Here is an 8838-nt window from a genome sequence, read left to right as displayed (position 1 = left end):
ATCATAAAGAACTTGACTGCGTTTTATTACCGAAATGTCCGCGCCAGTGTCTACTAAAAGTGTCGACATAGAGTTGTTCATTGTTGAACGTGGTTTAAAATAGCTGTATGAGTTGATATTTATATTATAAATCTTTATTGAGTATCTTGGGGGTCTTGCCCGTTTTCCAAATCATTTTCAGATTCATTTTCAGTGACCATTGTATTGATTCTATTATTTTGATTTCTACCGCGATAATTATTGTTGCAGTTGCCCGTATGATTGCCAGTATTATTGGTATTATTCTGATACCATTGGCGTCTGTTATTATTGTTTCTGTTTCGGCGATAGTTTTGGCTTATATTCCCAGGATTATTTTGATTAGAATTTCTAGTATTATTTAACTTATTATTATATTCCTGGGGAAATTGACTATTTTGTCTTTGTCTTGGAGGTCTATTTTGAATTCTACTTTATGCTAAAATAGAGTTAGGCTGACCGTAAGCTTCGGTACAGCTGCTTATAAATTTTGACATCACTTCATTAAGGTCATGGAATGTTCCTGACTCCATAATGAGTTTTACTCTGTCATTGGAGACATTTTTTAATATAGCTTTTGTTGCTGTATTTATAGCGTACTTTGTTGCAACGTTGGTTGGTAATCCGTCTTTTATATAGGATGTTTCTAATTTCCTAGTGAGATCTTCGATCTCCTTGGCGTAAGCTGTGGCAGTCTTGTCTAGTTGTCTTACGTTCATTAGTTTTGCAGTTACCACATCCACGGATTCACCTTTGACTGTATTCGAAAGTTTTGCTATTATTTCCGATAGAGTTGTTTCGTCAGAAATTAGGTTACGGGCTGTACCACGTAGTTTAGTTTTAACTAAGGTTCTCTGCCGAGCCATCAAAGTCTGGTATAAGTTTAGAGGCTGTGTTTAGAAATTCAACTACTGTCTGTGTCATTTTGACTGAAGATGTTTGATTTTGTTTCACTTCAATAATTTCGGGTAGAGGTACGAACTCTATTTGTTCATGTATACTCTGGGGTACTTGTATTTTTAGACCTTTACGTGTTGCAACGTTTAGTAGTTTTTCACGTATGTCCAGATAAGACTCTTAGTTGTTCTAATTGTTGCACAAGAATGTTAAAGTGTTTATTCACAGTTTCTTGTTTTGTGTCTCTATCAGTGTTTATACACTTATTAGACCTTTGGAATCTTTCATTTATTATTTATAAATAATTTGTTCCCATTCCATTTAGCCTTTTGGGAATTAACATGAGACAGATTTTAATTGAAATTATGTAAGTAAATTTCTATAATCAAACAAAAAAAAAAAATTCAGACTTAGGTAAATGTTAATGGGCTAATTATAATATATAATAAGGCTCAAATATAGAATTAAGCGAACGAGGTATAAGATAAAAATTATGTAAAAATTCATTGCTTTGGAGCTTGATTTTTAGACTTTGTCCAAATCTACACCCATAGACAGTCTTAAATAACTTTTTTTAGAGATTTTTTATGTAATTGGTATAATGTGACTACTAGTTGTAGCGCTAGGATACCTATTATGATACACAGATATACTATTGGGTATTCTATTGAGACTTTCACCTCATTGATCACATTAGCATTAGGGTTTGTGATTTTAGAATCGTGATTACCCATGTTGTGATTCTTCACGATGAGAAAAAAAAGGATTTAAAAAATAAAAATAAGTTCATACAAGTCAGCGTTCGTTTTTCACGTTAATGTTTAAAAAGTTTTCTAAAAATAATAGGTAACAATTCCTAGATAGTAACGTGAAGGTTAATAAGTTGTGTAGTCTGGGGTCGTGTTAGTGCTTATATTAAGGGGATGATGGCTAGTTTATTTTCAGCGGTTTTGATTATATTTAATTTGGGTGTGAGCACCAAGGTCAATCTTTTTAAGAGACCATTTCCTTTATTTTTAAAGGATTCTATATTTATTCCCGGGATATTGAAAATACAATCACCTAGTGAAAGTCTTAATGTTGTGAGACCAAGATTATTAGCTATTTTTTCAAGCTTTGGAAAGAGGTGATCCAAATCGACATTTCCATTAATAACTATCTCATTCATCATATGTTCGGAAAGTTTTGTCTTTCCTTTGAGGATAATTAAATTATCCTGAGTAAAATGCATTTACTCCTCATTAATTTAGATGACGGATTTTTTAAAGAAAATAAATAGGATAGAGGCCTGTGATCACTTCGGATCAAGAACTTTTTCCCATAGATGTATGGTCGAAAATATTGTATTGCCCAATGTATGGCGGTAAGTTCTTGCTCTATAGTTGATTTATTTGATTCGCCTTTTGTAAAAGCTTTTGAGGCGAAGGCAATAGGCATTTGCACCAAGGTCAATCTTATTATATATAATATATATTTTTTTACGACATATTAAATGGAGGAGCCTTATTGGAATATTTATATATGGTGATACAATGAATTGAAAAGTTGATCACATAAATTATTACTTATATTAAATGTTGATTGTAATATGATTAAAAATTTAATTGATGAAAATCCTGAGACATATTTTTTTTCTTTTCTTTTCTGTGTAAGATTTATAAATCAATCTTTCCAAAAAGGGAAGGAATAGAGTAAGATTAAAAAGTTCGAGCTTATATTTATAATTTATAGAATTAAAATAATATAATTTGTAATTTCAATATTTAAGTTAATTTAATATTTTTTTTATATAAATGATTAATTCAATTAATGAACTGTTTTATATTTAACCGTTATTTTATCATTACTTAAAAATTATTAGAATTAGAGTAAATTCAAGACACATGCGTAAAGAATAATCAATGACTTAATATTGATTATTCTTTGGTAAAAAGGGAGGTGTAGTGTGATTAACTGTGCGACCCATACATATTGAACATATGTAGGGTACTTCTCAAAGTCGACACACACAACATAGTTGTTTGGCTATGGGAAAATGCTTAGCCAGCAGAATTCGTACACATGTGTCTCTGATTAAATAAACTACTTCATATTTCATGGTGGAAAACATGAAATATGAAGAAGCAAAGAATAATCAATGTTAGCTAGAGTTAGTAGAATTTAAGTAAGTAAAATTATCATCATTAAGAGAACTTCATTCAAAGAGAACGGACACAGAAGTGTCCGTTCCATTTAATAAATAATAAATAAAAATTTTACAAATATTACAGTATGTCTGGAATAGGTAATAGGCTACTTTTTATTTTGAATTTTTAAGTGGGCGAGCAGCCCCGCCCACATTATGAATATATAAAATTCGTATATTTGAGATAATATTACAGTTAGAATCCTCAAATTTTGTCGGAGACACTTTAGTATCAATATGATTGTCCAGTATAAAAAGTGAGCGGACTTGCGTTAGGAGGCGTGGCACCTCCCATATAAATTAAATACAAAAATTCGTTTATCGTATTATTACAGTTACAATCTTAAAATTTTGCAAGAATAACTCTAATATCCATGTTAACATTTTAGGTAATAAATTAGCGGACTACTCATGAGGGGAGCGGCACCTACCATATTAATTTAATACAAAAATTCATTTTTCTTGAGATAATGTAACAGTTATAGTCCTCAAATTTTGTATTAGAGCTAGAATCTACAAGTTTTATATGAATAACTTTGACATTCATGTGAACATTTAGAAAAAAATTGGCGAATTTGCAATAATTTGCTTGGCATCTCTCAAATGTAACTTATTGTTAATCTGGAAAATTATTGTGGTTAGAATTTTCAAAGTCTTTATCTTTTATTTTACTAAATTATTTTTTAAGAATAAAAATATATATTAAATTTTAGCAAGTATGAAATAAATTGGTCATTAATTAATTATTTTAGTATTTAAAAAATTAAATATATTGTCATCAAGATAAATTTTAATAAACTTTTAAGAAAAATTTTATAATTTAGTAGTTGAATAAATATTTTTTTTGTTTATTATGTATTTAATTACGATTGGGGTAGCGATGCACACCGGGTATTATATTTAACGCTTTTTAAATTTTCAATTCTTATTGCGAGTTTAACATTTAAACTCGCGAGTCAAAAAGATTTATTGGTAGAAAAATGAAATATTTAAATCGCTCGAATTAACTCGCTCGTGAGCGAATTGAATTCCATCGCTATCCGTACTCCGTAATGATGAAAAAATATATAAGAGCTGTAGGAAAACGCATTTTTTTTTAATAAAACGAAAAATAACGCTTAGAAAGCGTCGCATGTAACTTGAAGCGTAGAATGCGAAGTAGGTATGGAAAGCTCGTAATGCTTTGACGCGAAGACGCGTAGTATGGACCTCCGGCTTAAGAATCGGTTTATCGATTTTCGGGAAAACTGACTTTTTGTTATAAAGTATTTTTTTTTAATATTTCAAAATTTAGCAAATATCGTTAAACATTGAAGAATAAAAATTTAAAATTAATATTGCTTAATTTAACTTAATTTAACTTAATTTAACTAATAACTCAAATTTATGTTATCGATAAATTTGAAATGTATATAAAAGTATAAAATAATTATCCTATACTTTAAATTTCTGTTAAAATTTAAATTTCCTAACTATGTAAATTGGCATATTTATTTGTTAATACACTTAAATTTTAAGCAAAATAAATCAAAAATATTTTTTAACACATTTTTAGTTTTGGCAAAAAAAGTGGCCGTCTAAACCATAGTGCAATGTGTAAAAATATAATCGATGCCAATGTTCTGTAACTGTTGAAACATATAAATAACTTGACATTTATACTTAAATTATTTCAAATATGTGTAGATTCTTAAGTAATAGACAAAATTATAGTAAAATATATGAAAATTTTTTATAAAAATCCCTTTTTAAGAAAATCGTCAAATTTAGGGGTAAATTCGTCAAATCGTCAAAAGGCCATTTTTGACAACGAAAATCGTCAAAATGACGATAAATCTTCAAATCTGGCAACAGTGGTGGTAACCATGTTCTAAGACCAACATATTATGGTTAAAATTATGATTGTTGTCTAAAGATATTATGGTTTTGGTTTTAAAATATTTTATCATAATATTTTTTATTTACCATAATAGTGTTTGTTATACATATGTATCTTTATTACGATACAATGTGATCAAAATGTCGTAAAAATATGTATCAACAAAAATATTTTGATTACTGGACCAGTAAAATTACAAAGGATGTGAAGTTAAATTCGTCGGCCAAATACGTCCCACAACACATTTGTCAAATACGTTCCACATACTGAAAAATTCGTTTTCAAATTAAATTGATTTTTTTTAATAAAACAAACGCCAAATAAAATGTTTTTGTGAAAAAAGTAAAAATGTATTAAAATATATTCCGAAAATAAATATGTAAATTAAAAATTAATTAAAATAATTGCATACTCATAAAAAATGATGGATAAATATAAAATTTTCAAATGAAAAAAATCTACACTTTTTTGGGGTACCGGCATAGTGGGAGTAGCCCAGGACTAGTTCTTTCCGAAAACATATAGTTTATATGCAATTCCAGCTCTGAATAATTTTTACGATTTTTTAAAAACACGAAATTTTGCCAAAACTTCAGAAATTTTCAAGTGGCTCCAACGAGTATTTAGAAAAGACATGAATCTGGGTAGCGGAAAAGTGGATGTAGCCCAGGACTAGTTCTTTCCAAAATCATATAGTTTATATGCAATTCCAACTATGGATAATTTTTACGATTTTTTAAAAAACATAAAATTTTGCCAAAAATTTAGAAATTTTCAAGTTCTTTCCAAAAACATATAGATTATATGCAATTCCAGCTCTGGATATTTTATACGATTTTTTAAAAAACACAAAATTTTGCCAAAAAATCAGAAATTTTCAGGTGGCTCCAACGGGTATTTAGGGAAAACATGAATCGGGATAGCGAAAAAGTGGAAGTAGCCCAAGACTAGTTCATTCCGAAAACATATAGTTTATATGGAATTCCAGCTTTGGATAATTTTTACGATTTTTTAAAAAACATAAAATTTTGCCAAAAATTTTAAAATTTTCAAGTGGCTCCAACGGGTATTTGGAGAAGACATGAATCGGGTTACCGACAGACTGAAAATAGCTCAAGACTAGGTCTTTCCAAAAATATATAGTTTATATGCAATTCCAGCTCTGAGTAATTTTTACGAATATTTAAAAAACATAAAATTTTGCCAAAAACTCAGAATTTTTCATGTGGCTTAAGCGAGTATTTGGAGAAGAAATAAATCGGGGTACCAGCATCACAGTGGTATAGGAAAACAAGTATGAATGTATAGTCGGGCGTAGCCGACTACATAATACCCTACACCTGTCAGTATGTATGTTAAAAATGGGGGTTATTTAAAAAAATAAAGCATGAGGTTTGTTTTTTCTTAATTTATTTCGGAGTATTTTTACTTTTATTTTGGCAAAAAAAAATATTTTTTTACAAGAGGGTTCAAAAGGGAGTAGGGCAAAATATGGCCCTATCCTTACAAATGTTGGTAGGGGGAGTTAAGTCTTCTTCAATAATATTTATGTAGAATTTAAAAGTGTTAATAGTGTTTGTAAGTGAATTTCAACCTTTAAGTCATTTTCTGAAGGGGAGTTTGTATGGGGGATAGGATCAAATGAAGCCCGATCATTATAAAAATCGGTAGTGTCATTTAAAGTTCTATAAATCTATGTTTTGTCGACTTTTGTTAACATAATAGATCATTTAAAATAATTATAAGCCAAAAGGCCCTATTTGGGTGGTACGGTTGTATGGGGGCTAGTCGAAATAATGGGCAGATTTTAACCATTTTCAATAGGCTTCGTCCTTGGGCCAAAAGAAGCGTGTGTGCCAAATTTCATCTAATCTTCAAAATTGCGGCCAGACGGACGGACGGACATAGCTTAATCTACTCAGAAAATGATTCTAAGCGATTGGACGAATATTTTTCTATGTTACAAACATCAGCACAAACCCAATATACCCTCCCCACTAAAGTGGTGTAGGGTATAAAAAGAGGGAAATAATTCGGTAACTTCTAAACGGTCAATCCGATTTTAGTTTTGGTATGCACAAAGAGGAGATGTTGTCGATATTCCCGATTTTCGCCATATTTTTTTTATTCGGTTAACAACAAGTTTATATATCAATCATGACTGAGTCCAAAGTTGTAGGCATTTTAATTTAAAAAATTAAAAAAGGCGATTTTTCCCATTTTTTTGGGAAAAAAGTATCTTTTTCTTTTTAAGTTATCTAAAAAGTTTCTAAGAAGATGTATTTAGAATTTATACTTTTTTTTGGAAAGCTGACTTTACATAAAATACGATAAATGAAATAAGACCTAAAAATTTTTGATACCGAGGCGACCAGGTCCATCCAAAAAAACTCTATTTTTTATGGAAAATTCAATTTTGAGGAAAAATTCTCAAGTCGCATAGTCGATATCAAATTATAGTGACCTGTTTTATATCACCCAATATGTTCTTAATCATTTTGTAACGGGTTTCTATAACCCCGCCCCTGGTATGGATATAATAGGCAACAAACCAAAAAATCCCATTTTTGGGATTTTTTAAAAATTTTTTGGGAATTCCGGGATTTCTAATAAGAAAATTCGAAATTTTTATTTAATTTTTGATTTTGAGTAAAAAAATCTACCTAACTGTAAAATTTCATTAAAAATATTCATAAATAAAATTTTTATTGCAATTTGAAAATTTTGAATCTTTGCAAAATTTGAATAAAAGTTTTGTATAGTGCTCGATGAGGAGATTCGAAATATTTTTTAAATCGGAACTTAAATGAAGAAATAGGATCGTTTTAAAAATTTAACATAGCCGAGGTGTCCTAATTTGAGGACCCCCGCCGGGCCCCTGGTTGGCCTATTATGTCCAAATTCAAAACCTAAATACCTCATTGCAATCGGATTAACCGTTTAGAATTATCTCCCTTTTTTTCCTATATCACTGTGCAGCAGACCGAAGTAAACCAGGACATGTTCTTTCCAAAAATATATAGTTTATATGGAATTCCAGCTCTGGGTAAATTTTACGATTTTTTAAAAAACATTAAGTTTTACATAGCTAAACTCTTTTCTTGTGAAACATTTACAATTCCAGGCAGTAAAAAACTGTAAAAACTTCACTACATCTACTAATACAAAAAATTTCATTTTAAAAACTATACAATGGTCATTTGGAGAGGGCTTGGATTGCTGAAAAAATGTTAAATTTTTTCAACAAATTACTTTTTTAGATTTATTGTAAAATATTTTTTTACATTTATTGTAAAATATTTAAAAATAAATTTTTCAATATTTACAACAAATTTTACTTTTCCTATTTTTTCTAGAGCATTTGTGAAACCTTTAAATTTAAAAAATGTTTTTTTAGGAAATTCAACTGACTTTCTAGATAAAGCCTCTAAGAAAATTAAAAATCAGATTTTTGAATTAATTTACAGTTTTTGAGATTCATTTTCAAATTGCAAAATATTACCTGTGAATGGTTATTGTGAAAGTTCAGTGTACTCTAACGTTCAAGAAGAATCGAAGCGACTCCGTTTTAACTTTATTATTACCTCTAAAATTATGTCCTTCAAGAATTTATATAAATCACATATAAAAAACGCGATCCTAACAACAAATTTACAAAAAGACCCAAAACTATCAACCCAATTGACACAAATGCAAAAACATTTTTAATTTGTGTAAAATTTACACAATATTTTGCTGCCTGTATCACTCTCATCATAAATTCATAAAAATTATGAATTACCGCGTTTGCGAGCGATTTTTGTTTCTATCCTGATATAAATTAATTCACAGTATTTCAAGTTAAACAATTTAAAGTTTT

Source organism: Lucilia cuprina, chromosome X (assembly GCF_022045245.1).
Source record: "Lucilia cuprina isolate Lc7/37 chromosome X, ASM2204524v1, whole genome shotgun sequence".
NCBI classification, from domain to species: Eukaryota; Metazoa; Arthropoda; class Insecta; order Diptera; family Calliphoridae; genus Lucilia; species Lucilia cuprina.
Note: the sequence above shows the minus strand (reverse complement) of the source record.